Raw genomic sequence first — 21,855 nt, forward strand, 5'->3', positions numbered from 1 at the left:
GGAAAGTTCCAGGGGCAGGTATATCTATGCAGGCAAGCTAGAGATAATGAGGCCGTTCAATCATGGAGGATGAGGCCCTGTTCTAGCAGTTGAGGTGTGAAAACCAAGGGAGAAGAAACTGGTTTTGTAATTGGCAAGCCATTCACAGTCTTTGTTTAACCCTGAGCTGATGGTGTCAAATTTGCAGATGAACTGAAGCTCAGCAGTTTCTCTTTGAAGTCTGGTCCTGAAGTTTTTTTGCTGCAGGATGGCCACCTTAAGGTCTGCTATAGTTTGGCCAGGGAGGTTGAAGTGTTCCCCTACAGGTTTTTGTATATTGCCATTCCTAATATCTGATTTGTGTCCGTTTACCCTTTTCCGTAGCGACTGTCCAGTTTGGCCGATGTACATAGCAGAGGGGCATTGCTGGCATATGATGGCGTGTATTACATTGGTGGACGTGCAGGTGAATGAACCGGTGATGCTGTGGCTGATCTAGTTAGGTCCTGTGATGGTGTCACTAGTGTAGATATGTGGGCAGAGTTGGCATCGAGGTTTGTTGCATGGATTGGTTCCTGAGCTAGAGTTATTATGGTGCAGTGTGCGGTTACTGGTGAGAATATGTTTCAGGTTGCCAGGTTGCCTGTGAGCGAGGACTGGCCTGCCACCCAAGGCCTGTGAAAGTGTGGGATCATTGTCCAGGATGGGTTGTAGATCCCTGATGATGCTTCAGAGACGTTTTAGCTGGGGACTGTAAGTGATGGCCAGTGGAGTCCTGCTGGTTTCTTTCTTGGGTTTGTCTTGCAGTAGGAGGCTGCTGGGTACAGGGGCAGGTCAGAGCTCTCACACCAAATGCTTTTTGTGGCTGCCAGAATCAGTGGGCACCTCGTTTAGTTTATGCCGAGGTTTGAGTCCTGCTTTGTGCACCGTGTTTGAGAATGAAAATCCTAAACCGCCCTTTGAAATAACGAATGCAACAGGACGTGTCATTGTCCCTGCCCCAAAGCAGACAGACCAATGGAGAAATGCCATGAGTCCAGGGTAATATTCCCGTGCGGTTTTACCATTTCCACTTGCTAAACTCCTTCCTGTACTGAGCCTGAGGCGGGACACGGACACTGCAACTTTACTGCAGCCCAAGCTGCATGATTCTGATTAATCCGACATGGGCCAGCCGTGAGTGTTTCATTGCACTAAAGACATAGCCTCTTGTCATGTTTACGCTGCGATTAACACACCCAAGGCACCTGTTTCAAAGCCTGGGTCAGCTGACTGAGGGTTATGGGGCTTGGACTGCAAGACTATAAAATTACAGTGCAGACCTATGGACTTGAGCCCAACCTCTGAGACCCCACGAGGACTGAGGGTTTCCAAACCCAGGCTTCAGTGTGAACACAAATATCTGCACCACAGTTTTTAGCCCCACACCTTTAACTCCATGAGCCCAAGTCAGATGACCCAGGCCAGCCATGCTGCCATCTTTATCGCAGGAGAGATGGACTCTAAGGGTACGTCTCCATTGCAATGTCAGCCCAGGTGTGGCACGCTGTGCTCAGAGCAGCACCTGGAAGCCTCATATTCACCATTCTCATATAATGATGATACGGTTTGTACAAAGTCTGCCTGGTGAGGTATCATTTCAAAAGTCTTGGTTTGTTGAACCTTAATATCATGTTGGACTGTGTGTGTAGCATTGGTTGGGAAGTTATGAAGTTTTGTTCTTTGTGAGTTACTGAGATATGTTATGAGGTTGGGAAATGCCCACCACCAGCCTGTCAGGTGCGACAATGGAGAAGTCAGACTCACTGCTGGCCCATTAAAGGGATCCACATTCCCAAGGATTATCCCAGGAACCATGTACAATGCAGACTTCTTTGAGATAGCACAGAGACAGTGGACACTGCTTGACTCACATCATAGCAAAGGTACTTCCTAGCAAGTTGGAAGAAACTATGAAAGAAGGGTAGAGACATCATGACTTGGCCTCTCTGCCCCACAATTCAACACCTGTAAACACATCTGGCGGACAAACACTGAACTGAAATAATTCAGAAATCAGAAGAGAAGAATAACAATACATTCAAATCAAAGTTCCCAAACAGACTAGTATTGGTTTTTCAGCAGAAAATTTTCAGTTTGGGGAATTTTCTTTTCCCAGTCAGACTTTGCCAAGGGAAGCAGGGAGAAAATGTTTGAGTTGCCTCCTTCAGAACAGCTTGGCCTAGACACTAGCTCTGGTTCACTGTTGTGGCCTTGCTCAGGATGGGGGTATTTTAATTATTTGGGAAGGTCCCACAGTGTTTTAGGGAGATTATGAGGTTGTTACCTTTTGAGATAAAAACTAAGCAATACAGGACTAGAGAATTTATTTTAGAAATGTGGGATTTAGACATTTTATTTAAAGCAAGGGGCGATTGGAGTTTCAGGGAAAGTTTTTGTTTGCAAGAAGCAACATTGTTTGATCTGTCATTGTACCAAAGGGAGAAATGGTTGTCTATAAAGGAGGGGTGAAGATTAAATACATCTAACGAGGATGGGATTTGAACCCATACACGTGCAGAGCAGAATGGATTAGCAGTCCATCACCTTAACCACTCAGCCACCTCATCTGAGCTGCTAGGACATGGATAGGAGGAGAAATCTAAGGCTGGCAGTGATAGGGACACTAAAGAATTTTTAAATACTAAGCGGAAGCAGGGTCTGAATGAGCTCCCCCCTCAAGTCTAGAGATGAGCTGGGGAAAGACTTCAGGAACAGACCGTGTTTGCATAGACACATCTACTGTGCCTGGATATGCAGTATGATGGGGCCACTTTCCCAAAATGAACAGTTTTGGTGGTGTTGGGTTACAAATCACTATAGGATTGAGTGGAATGAAATGTTACTCTCCTTCCTGTATGAGTGAAGGGCAGCAGAACATACCTAGTCCATCCTGATGGAGGGGTAGGTGAGTGAAGAATATCTTTTATTCGACTGCATAGAAGGAATTCAGGATGTCACCCTAAACAAGTGGTCCCCAAACTTTTCACATTGTGCCTTCTTATCCGTGTCTGCTGCCCCTCGGAAGCCGTGGTAGAGAACCAGGGCTTGGAGTGGGGCCGTTGCTTGCTGGGGAGAGGGGTGCAGAAACAGGTAAGGGGGTCGCAGCTAGGCTAGGGGGTCAGGTTGAGGGTAGGGTGAGTGAAGAACTGGGACAGAGTGGGACTGAGTGGTGCTCCCTCCCTGCCCTCCATGGTGGCTGGTTCGGGCCCTGAGGTGCCCCCATGAATGTTCCTCTGTGCCCCCGTAGGAGTCATGCCCCACATATTGGGGACCGCTGCCCTAAACTGACCCCCTAGTCACTAAGCAGGGGCTAGTGATGCTAAAGCCCAGGGACAGGGAGCTTTGCCAGAGTGGAGGTCACATCATGGAGGGTGGACACGTGCTCCGTGCTCTGGAACAGCTCTGAGCCAAACCCAGGCAGAGTCGTCATCAGTGTGACACCCCCCAGGGGACGCTCTCACTAGGGGAAGCCTCCTTGCCCTCAGCCCTCCTAGGACTGACCTTGGACTTTTCAGCACCACTGTTCCACACCAGGAGCTTCCTGTAGTGAGTCACCTTAGCAGGACACCTGGGAAAGCCTTACACCCCTCACCCCAAAGGGGAGTCATGCACCCCCAACTTCCGCAATCACCAGTGACTCTCAGCCAGCGTTGTAAAACCAAAGGTTTATTAGTGGTCTGGAATCCAGCCTGGGAAAGTTCTGTGTTAGCACAGGAGGCAGGAAGATTCAGCAAAGTCCATCTTGGGCAGACCCAGAACTCAGACCCTGGGCTCTCCCGTCGAGTCCCCAAACCAGCAGACTCCTTGCTTCCAACAGCCCAACTCAGCCAGGTCCTTTGTCCCTCCTTTGTTCTGTTTCCCAGGCAACCTGCTCACCTGGCCTCCAGCTCTTTCTTTGTTCTCTGAAGGACATAAATCCACACTGTGTAGAGGGCAAGCATAGGAATCTATTACACATAGCACTGGCGGAGTGTCCCCTTGCTTATTAGGCTCAGAGACACTGCAAATTAATTGAATACAATAGAATATATACATTTTCCACAGGTGGCGGAAAGTGATGGGGTAGGCAGTTCCACACCGCGGGATAGGTTTTGTAGCAAGACAAAATAAACACATTAGCCAATGGTTAACAGGTCACATAATGCCTCCACCCATGGTCTCAAGTTAGCAAGTTAACATTTCATTAATACTTTGATAAAATGTTATTAGTATAAAATATATATGTTGAATTCTAATTTGGGGTCCATAGGAATGGAGCAACTCCTTTGATTGTCCAACAGGTACATTCCTAGGGGTTAAAGCAAAGAAACAGTGAAAGTATATGGCAATAAAGATTGTTTTCTGTGTGTCTGAAGGCAGGCATTGGTCCCTGGGAAGGGAGGTGGAAGGATGCCATATCTTATACTAAGATGTGCCAACTCTTCATAAACTCAAGCCTGGATCTGTGGAAAGAACATCTCCCTACAGAAGAAACAAACACAATAAAAACGGCGATTCTTTGTTCAATCTGCAACTTTGAATAAGACACAGTTTTTCAGTTCTTAGCTCCAATACCTGGCAATTTGCTGATCAAGCCTATCTTAGCAAGCAAGGCTTTCTGTTTACCCAGCTTTCTCTTAGCTGGTCACTATTTGCTAGACTTCTCGTCCCTTGACCCTACTCTGGACTTTGGGTCTGGAAAAGAGCTGGCACAATCCATAGACCAGGTTGTTCTATAAAATACACATGGATTTTAACCCTTCACATCCAGTAATGGCAAAGTTCTTGGTTCAGGCTTGTAGCAGTGATGGAATAAACTACAGGTTCACATCAAGTCTCTGGAGTCCATCCACAGCTGGGATGGGTCATTCAGTCCTTTGTATAGAGCTTCAGTTTGTAGCAAAGTCCCTCCAGAGGTATGAAGCAGGACTGAAGACAAGATGAAGACGAGGCATCAGCCTTATATAGTCTCTTGCAGTGTGGTCTTTGCTTTCTTTGTCCCAAGGACACTCTATCCAGTACATGGCACAGAAAAACCTTGGAATTCAAAACACCCTTAACAAATTGGAGACTTGATTTTCTTGAGCCAAACTCCGTGGTTGGGCCCCTCTCTCTAGACTGGACTGAAGTGAAACCCCAGAGCCAAACACTCCTCCTGGGCAGTGAGCTCCGACCTTGAATGGTCAGATGCTGCTTAGCAATGTCAGAGTAGCTTTTGCTGGGGGATTGTCCCAGCACGTTCCAATAGCGGGAAAGTATGAAATCCCCACTTGACTGCTGGGGTCAGAGTCCTAGAGGGGGGAGCAACTTGCCCAAAGTCCCCAGGAAAAGGAAAACAACCAGCAGTGGAACCAGTAGGAAATGCAGTAATGGAACTCAGGAGTCCTGGGGGTGTGCTAGGGTGATCAGATGTCCCGATTTTATAGGGACAGTCTGAATTTTGGGGTCTTTTTCTTATCTAGAATCCTATTACACCCACCTCCTGTCCCGATTTTTCACACTTGCTGTTTGGTCACCCTAGGGTGTGCACATGTGTGGGTCCCAGCTGCTCTCTGCCCACCTCATTGAAGCACATGTGCAGGGTTACTTTCCTGGGAAGTGCAGGGCACCAGTGGACATGGGGTTGGCTAGAGGAGGGTCTGGCTGCAGGCAGGGCAAGGGATGTGGGACTGGCTGGCTTCAGGCAGGGGGATGCATCAGAGGTTGGCTGGAGACAGGGCAGGGGGTGCAGGGATGGCTGCAGCCAGGGGGTGAAGGCTGGTGCAGGCTGGGGCGGGGGTGGGGGCTGGCTGGCTTTGGGCAGGGCCACAGGGGGGGTGCAGCAGGAATTGGCTGGAGACAGGGTAGGGGGTGTGCAAGGGGCTGGCTGTGGGGCTGGCTGCAGGCAGGGCAGGGAGGAAACGCCTTGTGCGGGCAGGGCAGAAGGTGCAGGACTGGCTGGAGACAGGCTGACTGCGGGCAGGACAGGGTAGGGCACGGGGGGCAGGGCTGGCTGCAGACAGGGCATGGGGCAGGGCCGGTGCAAGGATGTTTCACGCCCTAGGTGAAACATCCACCTTGCGTCCTCCCCCCCCGCGCCCCCAACCTGAGGCACCCCACCCGTGGCGGCTCCCCCCCTCCACCCTGAGGTGTTCCTCTTGTGGCAACTCCCCCGCTCTGCCCTGCAGCACCACACCCTCGCCCCAGCTCACCCCTGCTCCGAGCACGAGCACCTTGAGCACACTGTGGCTGCTTCATTTCTCCCACCTCCCAGGCTTGTGGTGCCTAAGCCTGCCAGGCAGTCAAACTCCCTCCTCAGAGCCACAGCAGCCCTGACAGTTGACAATAGAGGCACCTTAGCCCCTGATTTCTTTCAATATGTCCCCCTCTGGGGTCCAGCTCCAATCACCAGATACTCAGGATATGTCTATTCCACCTGTCGAATCGGTTGGCAGCGATCGAATTAGCGGGGTCAATATATCGCGTCTCGTGTAGATGCAACACATCGAGTGCTCTCCCCTTGACTGCTGTACTCCAGCTCGGTAAGAGACGCAGGCAGAGTCTACGGGGAGCTGCAGCAGTCGACTCACCCCGACTGTGACATTATAAGTATAATCTAATATCTCATTGAAATGTGACAGGGCCAGAAAGAGTTAATTAACTCACCTCACCGACTGACCTGACCCAGGGTGAACCTTAAGAACTGGTTAGCAAGATATGTAAATGAACAGAGCTTTGAAATGCAAGTCTGCATTGTTAGAGGTAGAAGGGGAGATGTTTGCACAGGTCTTGTGATGTAAGCAAACAAGTCTTGTGTATTGCTACGGTTTTAATTCAAAAAGCAAAAACGGAATATTAACATTTATGATGATACTTGAGCGAAATAGTATTATTGTCTATGTGTCTATTTGAAGGCTGTGGTAACCTGTATTTGAACTGTTTAATGAATAAATTACCCTGTACTAATTGCCAGGATGTTTGGAAGGAGAGTTAAGCCTATTGTTTTCTCAGGCCAAAAGGCTGCTGGAAATGTATAAGAACCTGGGATTCGATCCTTCTTCATCTCAGATCTGCTTTGGATTTCAAGAGGGGAAAACCTTAAACCACAAGGATTGAGATCCCCAGTCATTGACTGGAGCCACACTGAATATGGAAATTGGACTATAACCTATGGACTATTTCTAAAAGGACTTTTGGCTACTACAAGCTCACCTCTACTATGTATCTGAACCTCAAGAATTGAATTCAAGTCTATATGTTTATTAATCTTTTAACCAACACTCTCTCTCTTTTCTTTTCTAATACATTTTAGCTTAGTTAATAAGAATTGGCTATAGCATATATTTTGGGTAAGATCTAAGTTATAATTGAACCTGGCTGTGTGGCTGATCCTTTGGGATTGGTAGAATCTTTTCTTTTATATGAAGTAAGATTTTCAGGAATCATCATCATATCTGAGAGGTTTGTCTGGACGGAGGCCTGAGGCTGGGTACTTTAAGGGAACTGCGTGGTTTAAACTTCTAGGTAACCAGTGAGGTACTACAGAAGCTGTTTTGTGTTCGCTTGGTAAATCTAAGTATTGAAATCACCACCAGTGTTTGGGATTTGTCTGCTCTGTTTTGTTTGCAGTTCACCCTGATTGAGTGACCTCAGCTGGCTCCCACGGGCAGCACCATCACACCTACATCCAGGCTGTAGGGGTCCGTGGGATCTTAGGGGCCTTGAGGTGCACAGATACCTATGCCCAGGCCATAGGCGTCCCTGGGGGCTTAGAGAGTTTTGGGGGGACACAGATACCAATCTCCAGGCTCTAGGGGTCCCAGCGGAGCTTAGGGGTTTCGTGGGAGGCACATATTCATACATCCAGGCTGTAGTGGTACCAGGGGGGCTTAGGGGGTTAGTGGGGGGCATAGGAACCTACGTCCAAGCTGAAGACATCCTGGGAGTCTTAGGGGATTTTGGGGGGCCCAAGATACCTATGTCCAGGCTGTATGGATACTAGGGGGTCTTAGGGGTTCGGGAGGGCACAGATACTTATGTCCAGGCTGTATTGATCCCAGGGGGGATTAGAGGTTTTGTGAGGGGCACAGATATCTACGTCCAGACTGTAGATGTCCCGGGGGGTTGTGGGGGTTTTGAGGGGCACATATACCTACGTCCACACTGGAGTGTCCCAGGGGGCTTATGGAGTCTATATAGGACACAGATACCAATGTTCTGGCTGTATAGGTCCATGGGGGGCTTAGGAGGTTAGTGGGGGGCACATATACCGAAGTTCAGGCTGGAGGGGTGTCGGAGGGGCTTAGAGTCTGTCATGGAGTGTGGGGGAGTCCGGTCCTGCACCCCTCTCCCTGGGACTCACAGTGACTCTCACCCAGCCAGTAAAACAGATGGTTTATTGGACAACAGGAGCGAAGGAAACAGCAGAGCTTGGAGGCACAAGCAGGACCCCGCAATCGAGTCCTTCTGGGGGTTCAGGAAACTTAGTTCCCAGTTTGGGATTCCCTGAATTCCAACCACCCAGACCAAAAGCGAAACTAAACTAACCCAACTCCCTCAAGCCAGCCCCTTCCTGTGTCCAGCTTCCCAGGGAAAGGTGCTGACCCCCTCCCCCCTGCCTAGCTCAGGTACAGGCTGAGCACGTGTCCGGTCCTAAAGTCACCCTCTGCTCTCCCATCCCCCACACAGACAGCCTACTCCATCACAGTAATGCACAGAGCATTTCCTGCATGGAGCAACAGTGTCACCCAGTGGCCACACCGGGTAATGCACAGAGCATTTCTCTCATATAGGAACAGTGACACCGTGTGGCCACGCAGGGTAATGCACAGAGCATCACACCTATATAGTAGCTGTACAGATCCCTGCGGGGCTTAGGGGTCGTGGGGGGCACAGATAGCTACGTCTAGGCTGGAGGCATTCCGGTGGGGATTAAGGGCTTCATGAGGGACACAAATATCTACGTCTGGGCTGCAGAAGTCCCTGGGGGCTGAACGGCTTAGGGGGTTGTGGTGAGCACAGATACATACGTCCAGGCTGTAGTGGTCCCTGGGGGTTTAGGGAGTTGGTGAGTGGCACAGAAACCTACGTATGGTCTGGAGGGGTCCCTTCGGGACTTAAGGGGTTGTGGCTGTGCAGATACCTACGTCCCGGTTGGAGGGGGCCCTGGGGAGCTTAGGGTGTTTGTGTGGCATACACACAGCTACAACCAGGCTGGTGGGGGCCCTATGGGTCTTAAGAGGCTTTTGGGGGGCAGATATACCTATGTCCAGGCTGGAGAAGTCCTGGGGAGTGCTTAGGGGGTTCCTGGAGGTCACAAATATCTACATCCAGGCTGGAGGGGTACTGGGGTATTAGGGAGTTGTGGGGGGGCACAGATACCTATTTCGAGGCTGTAGGGGTCCCGGGGTTGCTTTAGGGCATTTTGGGGTACAGATACCTACATCCATGGTGTAGGGGTCTCTGGGAGGATCAGTAGGTCTGTGAGGGTGCACAGAAACCTACGTCCAGGCTATACGATCCTGGGAGGGCTTAGGGTTTTGTGGGGGGCACAGATACCTTCATCCAGGCAAGAGGGGTCCTGGGGGCCTTAGGGGGTTCGTGTTGGGCACAGATACCTGCGTCTAGGTTGGAGGGATTCCGGGGAGCTTCGGGGGGTTTTGGGGATCTCAGATAACTATGTCGAGGTTGGAGGGGTCCCACCATGGCCTAGGAAGTTTGTGGGGGGCACAGATACCTGCGTCTAGGCTGGAGGGGTTTCGGGGGTCTTAGGACGGTTGTGGGGGCACATATACCTATGTCCATGCTGGAGGGGTCCCGTCGTGGCTTAGGGAATTCGTGGGGTAAGAGATACCTACGTCTAGGCTGGAGCGGTCCCGGGGGGATTAGGTGTGTTGGGGGGGGGACAGATACCTACTTCCCGATTGTAGGGCCCCTGGGTAGCTTAGGCGGTTTGTGGGGGTCACAGATACAAACATCCATGCTGTAGGGGTCCCAAGGGTTTTTGTGCGGCTCTGGGGGTCACAGATACCTACCTACAGGCTGGAGGGGTCCTGTGGGTCTTAGGGGGTTTGTGGGGTGTACAGATGCCTACATCTGGGCTTGTGGGTTCTCTGGGGTCTTAGAGGTTTGTGGGGAGCACAGATACCTTTATCCAGGCTAGATGGGTCCCTGTGGGATTAGGGGGTTGTGGGGGGCACAGATACCTATGTAAGGAGAAGCAGGATGAACTCTACCCTGACATCTGGTGGTGAATTATGGCGAGTGTGGAAAAGAATTTCAGGGGCTGATCGTGTTTGCATAGGCAACCCACCCTGCCTGACACGGCCATGGCAGCCTGGGATGGTTGCTTTGGCATCTGTGGTATCCCGTTTATTTGTTGTTGTGGCATGAGATGTGGAGTGTTGTTACCCTGATTGTGTGGATGAGGAACTGTGAAACTACTTTGAGACAGGGATTCTCACTATCAATTGAGTGACACTCGCTAGACAAGGGAGTGGGCTCCTAGGGTGTTCTAGAAACACCAATTGCACCTTCTTTTCTTTTAACAGTTGAATAGCAGAGCTGATTTTGTTAAGAATTGAAGTTCCAGGTTCCTGAGCTGAAATCATTGAAGAACTGTACTAGCTAGTGGGGGAGTCTGAAGCCATATTGCAAAACAGAACAGTTGGCATACAGGAGCAGTTTGTGGGATGGTTAGAGCGGCCCACTGAGTGTGGTGAACCGAACAGTTTTTGGGGACAGCTGGAGCAGATCGCAGGTCGGTTGGCGGAGCAGAGCAACTGGTGGACCGAGCTGAGCAGTTCGTGGGGAAGGTGGAAGCAGAATCCCACGTAGAGGCAGGGTAGTCAGTACTGGACCACGTAAGGTGCCCCTTTCTACCCAGGCTGGCAGGGGGAAAAACTCTGCAGATAGACTCTTGAACTCTGGGGCTACGGGACTGTGGGTGATTTTGGGGTTGCTGGACTCTTGAAACATTGGAGGTATCGGACTTTGGAGCCTTGGTGTGATTTGGGGATTGCTGGACTCAAGAGCCCAGGGAAAAGGACACGGCCTAGTTGAGGTGTCTTCCCAATTTAATGCTATGTTGTTTATCTCACGTTCTTAAACATTTTCTGCTACACCCAGACTCTGTGCTTGCGAGAGGGGAAGTATTGCCTCTTTGAGGCACCTAGGGGTGCGTATGTAAAATTTTCCCATGTCACTGGGTGAGGGCTCGAGCTGGTTTGCATTATGTTGTAGGGAAGGGACCCCCCTTGTATTGAACCCAGTCCTTGCAGCTATCAGTTCAGCCTTTCAGAAGGGTTCCACCTACGTCCAAGCTGGAGGGGTCCCTGGGGGGCTTAGGTGTTTCGTGGGGGGCACGGATATCTATGTCCAGGCTGCAGGGGTCCCGGAGGGGCTTAGGGGGTGTTACGGAATGTGGTGGAATCTGGCCCTGCACCTCTCTTCCTGGGACACACAGTGACTCAGCCAGCCAGTAAAACAGAAGGTTTTTTTGGCCAACAGGAACGAAGAATACAGCAGAGCTTTTGGGCACAACCAGGACCTCTCGATCGAGTCCTTCTGGGGGTTCAGAACATTAGTTTTTTCCAGTTTGTTAAATATGCAAATATAATAATTGTTATAGCTGTAATAATTATGCTTTTCCAGTTAGCTGAGGCCTTTATTGCTTTACTTGGGATGAATTTGGGAGTTGTGAATGTTACCCTGATTTGGTCCATATATAGCCAGCCTCAGGGATATTTCTGTTTTAACCTCATTCTAACACCTAACACTTAATTTGGATTAGATGGGAAGTGTGTTGTGTAGTTTTAGGAAGCAAGACACGGTAACTTATGACAAGAGTTCCAGAGCTGTTTGTTGGAAGCAGCTCTTCAGTATCACATACTGAGGGCCTGATTCTTTGCTATCTTATATCAGTGTTGGCTCCATTGGCTTCAGTTCAGCAAGAGGAGAACTGGGTCCTGGAACTTTAAGCATTCTCTTATACTTGGCGGCTGTGGTCACAGAAATGTACTTTATAACAGTTTTTACTTGAAAATATGCTACTGAGAGATGAAAACCCAGATCCTCTGCTATGGAATGGTGCAGCTCTTGTGGAGCAGGGGCAAGTGAGGATGTGCAAAGATCTGCTCCCCCAATGCTGGTCTGGCTGTATGGTGGTCTGGCCCCTTGGTGTAGCTTAAGTCAGCCTCGAAGGATCAGCTAGGTGTAGAGAAGCCTCAGCCAAACCTTTAACCCAACAGCGGGAGGGGAAGGAGAGTGAAGGAGCCACTCCCTTGGCTCTACGCCAGCAGAGAGTTCCCATATACAAGGCTGTACCTCTCTTGGTCAGCTCTGCTAGACTTAGGGCCAAAATCTGCCTGCGGTGAAGTGAATATTGCACACTGGAGGATCTGATACAAATAGTCCTGTAGAAAAGCATAGACCATTTCAGCCCAAATGCTGCTGAGTTCTTTACTACAGAAATACAAAGGGAGGAAGCATCCCCAAAGTCTGAAGAAAGTGATATGTCACACTAGATTGATCCAGCCTTTCCCATTTCAAGAGCCACTGTCTACGTGCCAGAATAAACACATTCCTCTCTTGGAACATGGTTCTAGAGGAAAGACAAATGTAAGACGGTATGAACCAAATCGTACTCTGCCCCAATGAACACATTAGTTTAACTGGAAAAATCATTAGTGACTAAGGGGATGAGAAGACGTGGCCTGATTCTCAACTGCAATGCACCTTGTGTTATGTCCACCAGTGCAAAGTGCTACCAAAGCACTAGTGTCAATGCAAAGTGCTGCCACAACACTACTATCAATGACCACATGAGATACAGAGCAGTTGAGAATCAGGCCCCACCACCCCCATCCTAAAGCCATAAACTCTTTCCCAATCAATGACTCTCAACCTTCTTAAATTACAGTGGGTTTTTTTTTTCTCTCTCCTTGCAATATATATCATTTAGGCTGAGGGGGAAAAAAAACTCTTTTAAGCAGGCTCTGCAGCCAACTTTTTTTTTCACTTTAATGGTCCAATCCTGTTCCCATTAAAATCCAGGGCAGAACACTAATTGGTTTGCAGGAGCAGGGTGTTATTTCCCTATATTTCAGAAGTATAACCAATGCCATACACAGAGGCCCATATTTTCAACAGGATCCTTTGATTTTTTTTGAGGGGGGTGCCCAATTTGAGGCACATAGGGCTTGATTTTCAGAGGTGTTGGGTGTCTAGAGCACTAAATGAAATCAGAGGGAGCTGCAGAACATCTGACAAATCACATACTAGAGGTGAGATTTGCCCTTCTAGGAAGTGTAGCAGATAACTCTGAATCTAAGGGGAGGGTGATTAAGGCAGCCTTAACCATCTTTGCGCTGTCCTGATCTTTGGCTGCTCCAGGGACTGAAACGACCCCCAGAATAACTTAGACCCCCCAGGGCTACGGAAATTATGTTAGACTAGCAGCACTGCCCTATGGGTACGGCCTTACCAAATTCACGGTCCATTTTGGTCAATTGCAGGGTCATAGAATTTTACAAATAGTAAATGTCATTATTTTAGCTATATAAATCTAAAATTTCATGGTGGTGTAATTGTAGGGATCCTGACTCAAAAAGGACCTGTGGGCAGGGACACAAGGTTATTGTAGGGAGGATTGTGATACTGTTACCCTTACTTCTGTGCTGCTGCAGGTGGCGATGCTGCCTTCAGAGCTGGGCAGCTGGAGAGCGGTGGCTGCTGGCCAGAAGCCCAGCTCTGAAGGCAGAGCTGCCAACAGGAGGGATTGCATGGTATGGTGTTGCCACCCTTACTGCTGCAGAGCTGGGCCCTCAGTCAGAAGCTGCCACTCTCCAGCCACCCAGCTTTGAAGACAGCAGTGCAGAAGTAAAGATGGCATGGTGTGGTATTGCCACCCTTCTGCTCTGCTGCTGATGGGGTGCTGCCTCCAGAGCTGAGTACCCGGCCAACAGCCACCACTCTCCAGCCACCCAGCTCTGAAGGCAGCACAAAAGTAAGGGTGGCAATGCCATGACCCCCCCTAAAATAACCTTGTGACTGCCCTGCAACTCCTTTTTGGGTCAGGACCCCCAATTTGAGAAATGCTGGTCTCCTGTGTGAAATCTGTATGGTATAGGGTAAAAGCACACAAAAGACCAGATTTCATGGGGAGAGACCAGATTTCACAGTCCGTGATGCATTTTTCACTGCCGTGAATTTGGTAGGGCCCTACCAATGGGTCACAGCACTACCTGGAATCTCGACAGTACTGCATGTCATGGCCCTGTCCTCCAATTCACCCCTCCCACTCCTGGACCCACCCTCAGTACACCCCCTATGTCAGGGTTTGTGAGAGGATCCTCACTGGGCAGTCTTATGGCTGTCTTGTGCAGAGCCTGCACCGGAGGAAACCTTGCTTAGCTGGAACTGGGGCTTTCAAGCTTCTTTATGCCTGTCCAGTCCATTTTACTTAGTGTAAAGGGGCCAGAGTGGAGGTGAGGATTTCACCTGTAGGTGTGTTAATATGGGCACCCCAGAACTAGGGTTCACATTTTGCCAATAATGTGTAATAAAAACAAATACAAATCTGCTGTGGAACAAGAAGAAGTAAAATTAGTGATTTAGCAATATAAAGTGAAGATGCTGTCTCATATCAGCAAGCTTCATGCTAGCCTTTAGTTGATAACATAAACCACATTTGTTAACATTGATTGGCGTTAAGATACAGAGTATTTGTTAGTACTCAAAATAACCATGAAAATGCAAATAATTGTGAGCACATCAGAATTATATGTAAAATGGATAGTACATTCCCATAAACTTAAAAATAGGGGTTAAGCATTTGGCTTTTCTGAAACGTATTAAAGCCTGAATAGATAGAAATGAGCATAGAGACCACCCTCATCCTTAAATTAAATTCTGAATTCAGTGATTAGTGTTTTCTACCAATATGATTTTTTCCCTCAACATTCTAGGCCAGATCCTCAGTACTTCTTTGAGCAGCTTCAGCACGTGAAAAAGGACCGTGAAGCCAACTTAACTAGTTACTCAGGGAATCCCTGGGTGATATAGAGCCAGTGACAGCTGCATGCTTCTCATCTTTGCACCCCATCCCTAGGGAAAAGAGCATGGGGCCAGTCACTGCACTCTGACTCTACTCAGCTGCTGGAATGGCCCCTTAAGGCTGTGAACAGCTGGGTACAATTTAGAGCAGCACTGAACATCTGGGCTGTTCTAAGCTGTGCTGCGGGTCGGTGTCTGAATAGCACCAGGGAGGCACTAGGATCAGGAAGACTCAAGACTTGTGAGTTCTTGAAGACTTGTGCCCCTCTCACATCCCACCAGTCCTATACTAAGGTCAGCTCTGCCAGACAGGAGGATCAGGCCCTCTGTGTTAAGGTAGCTGGTGGCACATTTCTGCAACTGTGACCAAAGAATGGCACTGGACTTCAGTTTGTAAGTAGAATAGTTTAATTAGAGGCTTGACTCTCCTGTTAACTAAGGGCTCATTCCTCTTCAGATTATGTGCAATAACCCCTTTTTTTTTGTAAAGACAAGTTATATTTCCTATCTGTGTACTAGCATAAGCGCCACCCCCCCATACACTTTGCAAATAAGTCTTATTGCTGGACAGAATTTGCCCAGAGACAAAAACAGGTGCACCAGCAGGTACTGGCTTTAGGCAACAATGTTTTCAATCTTACAGCTATTTGGTGGATTAATAGATTTAGAGTATTTTGACTTCATCTTCTTTGTATAACGTTTCTTCTGAATTCATTCTCAGAGATAACAAGGGGCCAAATTCTGCAGTCCTTAAGTGAGTCAGACTCCCACTGAAATTACTTGGGAGTTCTGTACCCATGCTTAAAGGAAACCTATAGATAACAGGCATGGGCTGTCTTTCTCGGGAGTTTAAAGCAGGTAAGCAGCTTGCTACCTTTCTGAAAATTTTGGATCTTCTAGAATCTAAGAATCAGATCCTACCTCTTTTCACCCCCATTTTCTTCAGTGGAGCTATGTTGATTTATACCAGCTGAGGATCTGGCCCTTCTATCTTTTGGTGTCTGTGAGACACAAACAATTTTTAAATTAAATCTTTTGTACACAAACTGTTTGTTAGAGTTTATATAATAATGTTTGTTACCCTCTACTATACAATTGCTGTATCCTTTCCCACCCTCAATACAGTTAGTGAACACTCAGTTGGTGATATTTCTCAGGTATTAAAATAGTTTTACTACCAGCTCTTCATCAGAATGGTGTTTACTTGCTGGAACCTATCATTTTTATATTGCCTGATAAATCCCCAGTTCAGATAGGGTCGTTTTAATACTATGTACTAAACTGTTGTGTGTATTGTAAGTCATTTTCAGCATTGTTCGTGAGACTCATGATTGCTGAGGTTCTCTCTGCTAGAAATGATGAGAATAAATTCTATTTATGCTTTTGATTCAATAAAACAACAATTTTCAGCATTTGAAGGGCAGGCTGTGAAATCCTGAGCACTAATCTGACAGTTCACTGGGAAGCAGTTTATGGAAATGAGTGGCAATTGAGCTTCTAGTTATCTCAGAAATGAATGAATACATGTACATGTCCTCTGGATGTTTTGTTAAACTAACCTCTGGCTTCTGTACTTGTAATATACGTTTATGCAAACAAAGAACATTCCATTGCTGTACAGAAGTCTATTGCAGAACTTACTGTGTCAGGATGTATTTCACTCTGAATAAGTGCTCTGTCAACCTTGTTTGATTACTGACTTTTCAAAATGTAACTGTTGCACTTTAAACTCCTTATAAAATATTAAAATAATTTAATCTCTTCTATCAAGGCCACATGGTTCTTTGCTTTGTTTTAATTGTGAATTGTGGCCTTATGAGCCATAATGAAAACAGAGCTTTCTGAACTTCCAATTAAAACTTTTACCTTTTTTCTGAACTAAGGCCCTGAATCAGGAAAGCACTGCTATCCAGGAAAGCACTAAAGCTTTAAACATGTGCTTAGGTGCTTTCTTGAACTGAGGCCTAAGGTCCTGATCCTGCAGACACTTAAGCACGTGCGTGAATAATCTCTGGTATGTAAAGTGACTTGAGTGCATGGGATTGGGGCCAAAGAGCCCACTCCAATTCCCATGGGAGGTGAACTGAGCCTTGTGTTTTTAGATTCAGCTAATGTATTGTAAGACTATTATAGTTGACTCTTGTTTTTAAGATTGTTGGTCAAAACCTTGATCACTTTTGTAGGGGTGTGTTCTTTATAAACAAAAATATTATTTTAGGGTATAACTATTTTAATATAAAGACTGTGTGTGTATGTATAAATAAATACAACTTCCTTCATCTAAAATTGTTAAGCCTTATGGACTTCAAAGGGTCTGATTTTCAACCTCATGCTAGAGTAATTAACCACTAGAATAATTTACCAAGTGTCGTAGTTGATTCTCCATCACTGACAGTTTTTAAATTAAGATTGGATATTTGCTAAAAGTTCTGCTTTAGGAATTATTTTGAGGAAGTTCTGTGACCTGTGTTATACAGGAGGTCAGAGTAGATTATCATCACGGTCCCTTCTGGCCTGGGAATCTATGTGCATTTACACAGAGGCAAATGCTTGTCTACTTTTCACAGATATATCCTGGAGGTACACAGGCATGTCCTAGAGGTAAACAGCCTTCATGCATACATGTTCTTTTAAATGCATATTTAACTTATGCACCTATCTGAATGTGTGCAGAAATGTACACCTACTGGGGACTGAAAATCAGACCTAGTGTCTCTAAAAGGGGCAATAAACATAATACCTGTATTTTCTGTTTTACTTGAAGACTATGTATTGAAAGTTTACAGAAAGTGTGTCATTATTCTGCAATGTTAAATTACCTTTAGAAAAAATAATGTTTGTATCTTTAAATTTCAAATACTTATAATAATGTAAAGGATCGCATATTACAGTCAGTATAGCTTGTACCATCCTGTATTAATATAGCTATAGGGATAAGTTAATGCTGGGTAAAGAGCAATGAAGAAGACTTTTACAGGTGTTTCAGGGGAGAGAGAAACACTGGATTGGCAGTAAGACCGTTAATAAATGAGGCTGGAGATTCCATTACTGATTGATTAGCCTATTGGACTGATTTTGTTTTTTTATTCTTCTTTAAGAAAGTAAAGAAACATTACAGATAATTAGTGCTTTTGAGTTAAAATAATAATAATAAAAATAAGTAGGCAAACAAATACTTAGAAAAATGAGTAGTGTACAAATCAGTAAGTCCAGCTGACAAACTCTTTGAGGCCAAAGAGAACTGGGGAAGTAGAATTTGGGGATTGAGCAGGGAAGATTGTGGTACTGATCTTCAAAATAGAAAACAAGCAATTGTCAGACAGTGTTTCCTTACATAGTGAAATAATGGATGTTCATTGGTTTTCTATATCAACCTCCTCTCTGACCTTTTGTTTTACAGACAGATTCTCCTGTGGCTGCTCACAGAGTGACTGGACTGGGATGTTGGGACAGGGAGGGTCCCTGGTTGCTAGCACAAAGATGATCTGAGAGAAAGAGAGAGAGAGAGAGAGAATGTGTGTGTGTGGCGGGGGGAGAGGTCAGTGTGTAGCTTCACAGGAGCTCCATGCTGTATGGTTGTTTGTTCAGGGCCAACCTGTGTGAGGAAGGGCTTAAAAAGATCCAACAAGAACATTTTGTCATAAGAGTGGGCGAGGCATCAAAATCTCAAGAGTTTCTTAAATAGATCTGACCACTTCCTCTTCACTGTTCTATTTTGTTTTAAACGTGCTGATGCTGTATACAAAGAACATGAGTAAGTCCCTCTTCCCTTGCATATGGCCTGTAGCATTCCATCCCAAGTGGGTCCACCCACCTTACAGATGTCTTGCTGCCTATGGAGCCTAGTTTTCCCCACCCCACAAGACGTGACTTTTAGATACAAGCAGGGGATCCCTTATAATTCACCCTTGTTTATTGTGTTTGCACTCACTTGCTGACTATTTGCAAAAATGTGAATAATTCAAAGAACGTTATGAATTTTTGCATGAAAGGTTATTCATCCAAGAATTGGTAACATTTACATTATTATTTTAAGAGTTTCAAACATCCAATCAGGATGTGAAAACATCTGATTTTAGGTGAACAATTCCATACCATGGACAAGAAACAGTCAATATTGTTCTGTGAATAGGTAGGAATAAATTTGTTTGTCAGAAATGGAATCTGTTCACAAACAGGAAAAAAGGGCGCTTTGCTGGATAGCTTATTCACATTGTATAATTTCTACACTTCTGTGTAGCTCTATGTATTTCCGTCTGTCTTAAAAAATACACAGAAACCTCTATTGCCATGAGTTCACAGAGCATCCTCTTCATAACAACTGTAGGTCTCTGCAAGAAAACCTATGGTAAAACCCATGTGAAAACCACAAGCCTAGATGTTTCTACATATGTAGCTCACTCAGAGGCGCAATTGCTGCAGTTGTGGTTAGCCAGGTGTCACAGACCGAGTTGCTGGGTTGATTATAAACTACTCTTTCATACAGGGTTGCAGTCATATCTACAGATGTTTTTCCCACATCCCTTTGGTCAGGCAGCAGAATCTTCATCCAACATTAATGGAGCACCTCAGAAGTGGACAATGGGAGAAAGTGAGCCTCAGGTTATAAAACATGTTACCTCTAACTAGAGAAAAATAATAACACTTTATCCCCCAGATTATAAACACACGTTACCTTTGGTTTTATGAACAACTAACTACTCTGAGCGAAATGGTGTTAAACTATTTCCCTCCCATTTTGAGGCTCAGACACACAGTACAAGTATGGATAGTGTGCCACATTGTACAGGTGTATACAACGGTGCACCTCTGACTCATTGTTTATATTTATATTTCCCTGCTTGGCCAAACAGCATTCACAGGGATGAGGTCTCTGAACTTGAGAAATTATTTGAATAATCAAAGCTGGTGTTGATAACTTATTTACTATTTATCTTACTTACAGTAGCAGCTAGAATCCCAGTCACGGACCAGCTCCCCAGTGTGCTAGGTGCAGCACAGAAAACAAAAAGCCCATCCCTGGGCTTACAACCTAAGTAAATCTAGGTAAGGGAATTTGTTTAAAATGTGATTTTAAATTTGATAGTTTGTCTCTCTCAAAAAACCTAATCGGAGATTTGCACCACAAGATGGCAATGTTGCACTAAATGCAAGCTATGCCTGAATACAGTTATTCACAACCCATAAGAGTTTTCAAACTGATGTTAAAACATGCAGGACAGAGCTGAGAAACTTAACATCTTTAATGAAATTAGCTAAGGAACCTCTTTACCTTAAAACAAACAAAAAAAAAACACCCATCCCCAAACCAAACAGATAATGCAGGGTCATTTTCTACTTCAGTACTGACTATAAATGTACCGTATGTATAGAAGGATTCCCAGCAGGGGATGACATGGTTTACAGAAGGTATCCAGCATTGGAACATAGTGCTAAATGGGAAAACACTGGATTGATGTATTTGTTCTTTCTCCTTACGCGTGACATTGGGAATGTCACCTGCTTTTTAACTACTGTAGAGCCAGCAGATGGCGCTCAAGAGTAACAAAGCATCATTCCTGCATACATTTCTATAGGACTGACTTAAAAAGCAAACAGATACCCCCACTTTCCACAACCCTCCCCTGCTGTGTCATCTTGACTTCCTTCTACCAGCACCTATAATTCAGTGAGGCACATAAAATCTCTTCGTATGTTGTATTTTGCCCTATAGAATCAGTTCTTGTGTTGCACTTGCTTTCATGATGTTTACTAATCTCTCTCCTTCTCTAATCCTATGGGTCTCCAGCTGTGTACGTTGACTCTGATTTAACAAAAGATATCTATTTTTACATCTGTCTTAACAGCCCCTCCACCCATTCCCTGTTTTCTCTCCTCTTTTTACTGGTAGGGAATGGCTTACTCTAAATATCAGGTTTAGAACATCAAGACTTTCAAAACTACAGGCAGATATCCTGCCAAGGTCAAGTCAGACTCTGCCGGACAGATTATCCACTGGCAGACATCTGCAAAGCTCCACTGACTCCACAGTCGAACAATGGCAATTTATATCAGCTGAGGATTTGGCCTTTAGTATTTATTCTTGGGAAGCAGATACATTCAGTCCCATGCATTTTCAGAGGTGACCTTAAAGCAGTTCTGTGATTTATTGGGATCCTTATTCTGCTGTTAAAGAATTGCAAATTCTGCTTCCTACTGTGACTGATATCAGACAGGGAAAGGGGACTCAGGAGGAAGTGGCTGGGTCTGTCGACATCAATGCATTCATAATACTTTGGCAGCATGGCAATGCTTGTGCAAACCTGTACACTTTCATTTATTTACAGCCCCAAAGCTTTAACAACACAAGAGCACCAGGATTAATATACCAGCTAATTTGCTGGCTCAGCAAGTTGTAATAAAAGTATAACTCACAGGATCCAGGTGGGAGCTGTTTTTCAGCAACATAGGAGTGGTTCTGATCCATGGTGCTAAGGAGGCTGAGAAGAAAAGATATAATGCATTTCACTCCAGAGCCAGCAAATTAGCTGAAATGTTAATGAAACCACTGATGCAGTAACACATGACTTAACTTGACCAGGTGTCCCTGTTTCCAGATCAGTTTTACAAAATATGGTGCCTATGCACAGCCCTGACCCTTCCTTTGCACCACAACATGCATTCTATTTGTTTCTACTTTTGAAACTCTTCTCTCTTTTAACACAACAGAGCTCAGTCAGATCTGTGACTCCACTGTCTCATTTCAAGTGCTGTCTGTAACAGGATGGCCTGCCTTTTTAAGGGTCAGTCAACCCTGTGTAATTAGTTCTGCCACACCTGTGC

At 46.1% G+C, this 21,855-nt stretch overlaps 1 protein-coding gene and 1 non-coding gene across 2 annotated transcripts in view; one reads left to right on the top strand and one right to left on the bottom strand.

Moving 5' to 3' along the window:
* LOC127039732 (zinc finger protein 345-like) overlaps positions 1-21,855 on the top strand; it is a gene marked incomplete at its 5' end in the record, with an annotated part of 237,333 nt that overhangs the window by 70,804 nt on the left and 144,674 nt on the right. The window lies entirely within an intron of this gene.
* Positions 2,505-2,588, bottom strand: TRNAS-GCU (transfer RNA serine (anticodon GCU)). The gene has a single exon. It is a non-coding gene; the product is annotated as a tRNA-Ser (tRNA).

The sequence above is a fragment of the Gopherus flavomarginatus genome, chromosome 23 (genome assembly GCF_025201925.1).
Source record: "Gopherus flavomarginatus isolate rGopFla2 chromosome 23, rGopFla2.mat.asm, whole genome shotgun sequence".
NCBI lineage: Eukaryota > Metazoa > Chordata > Testudines > Testudinidae > Gopherus > Gopherus flavomarginatus.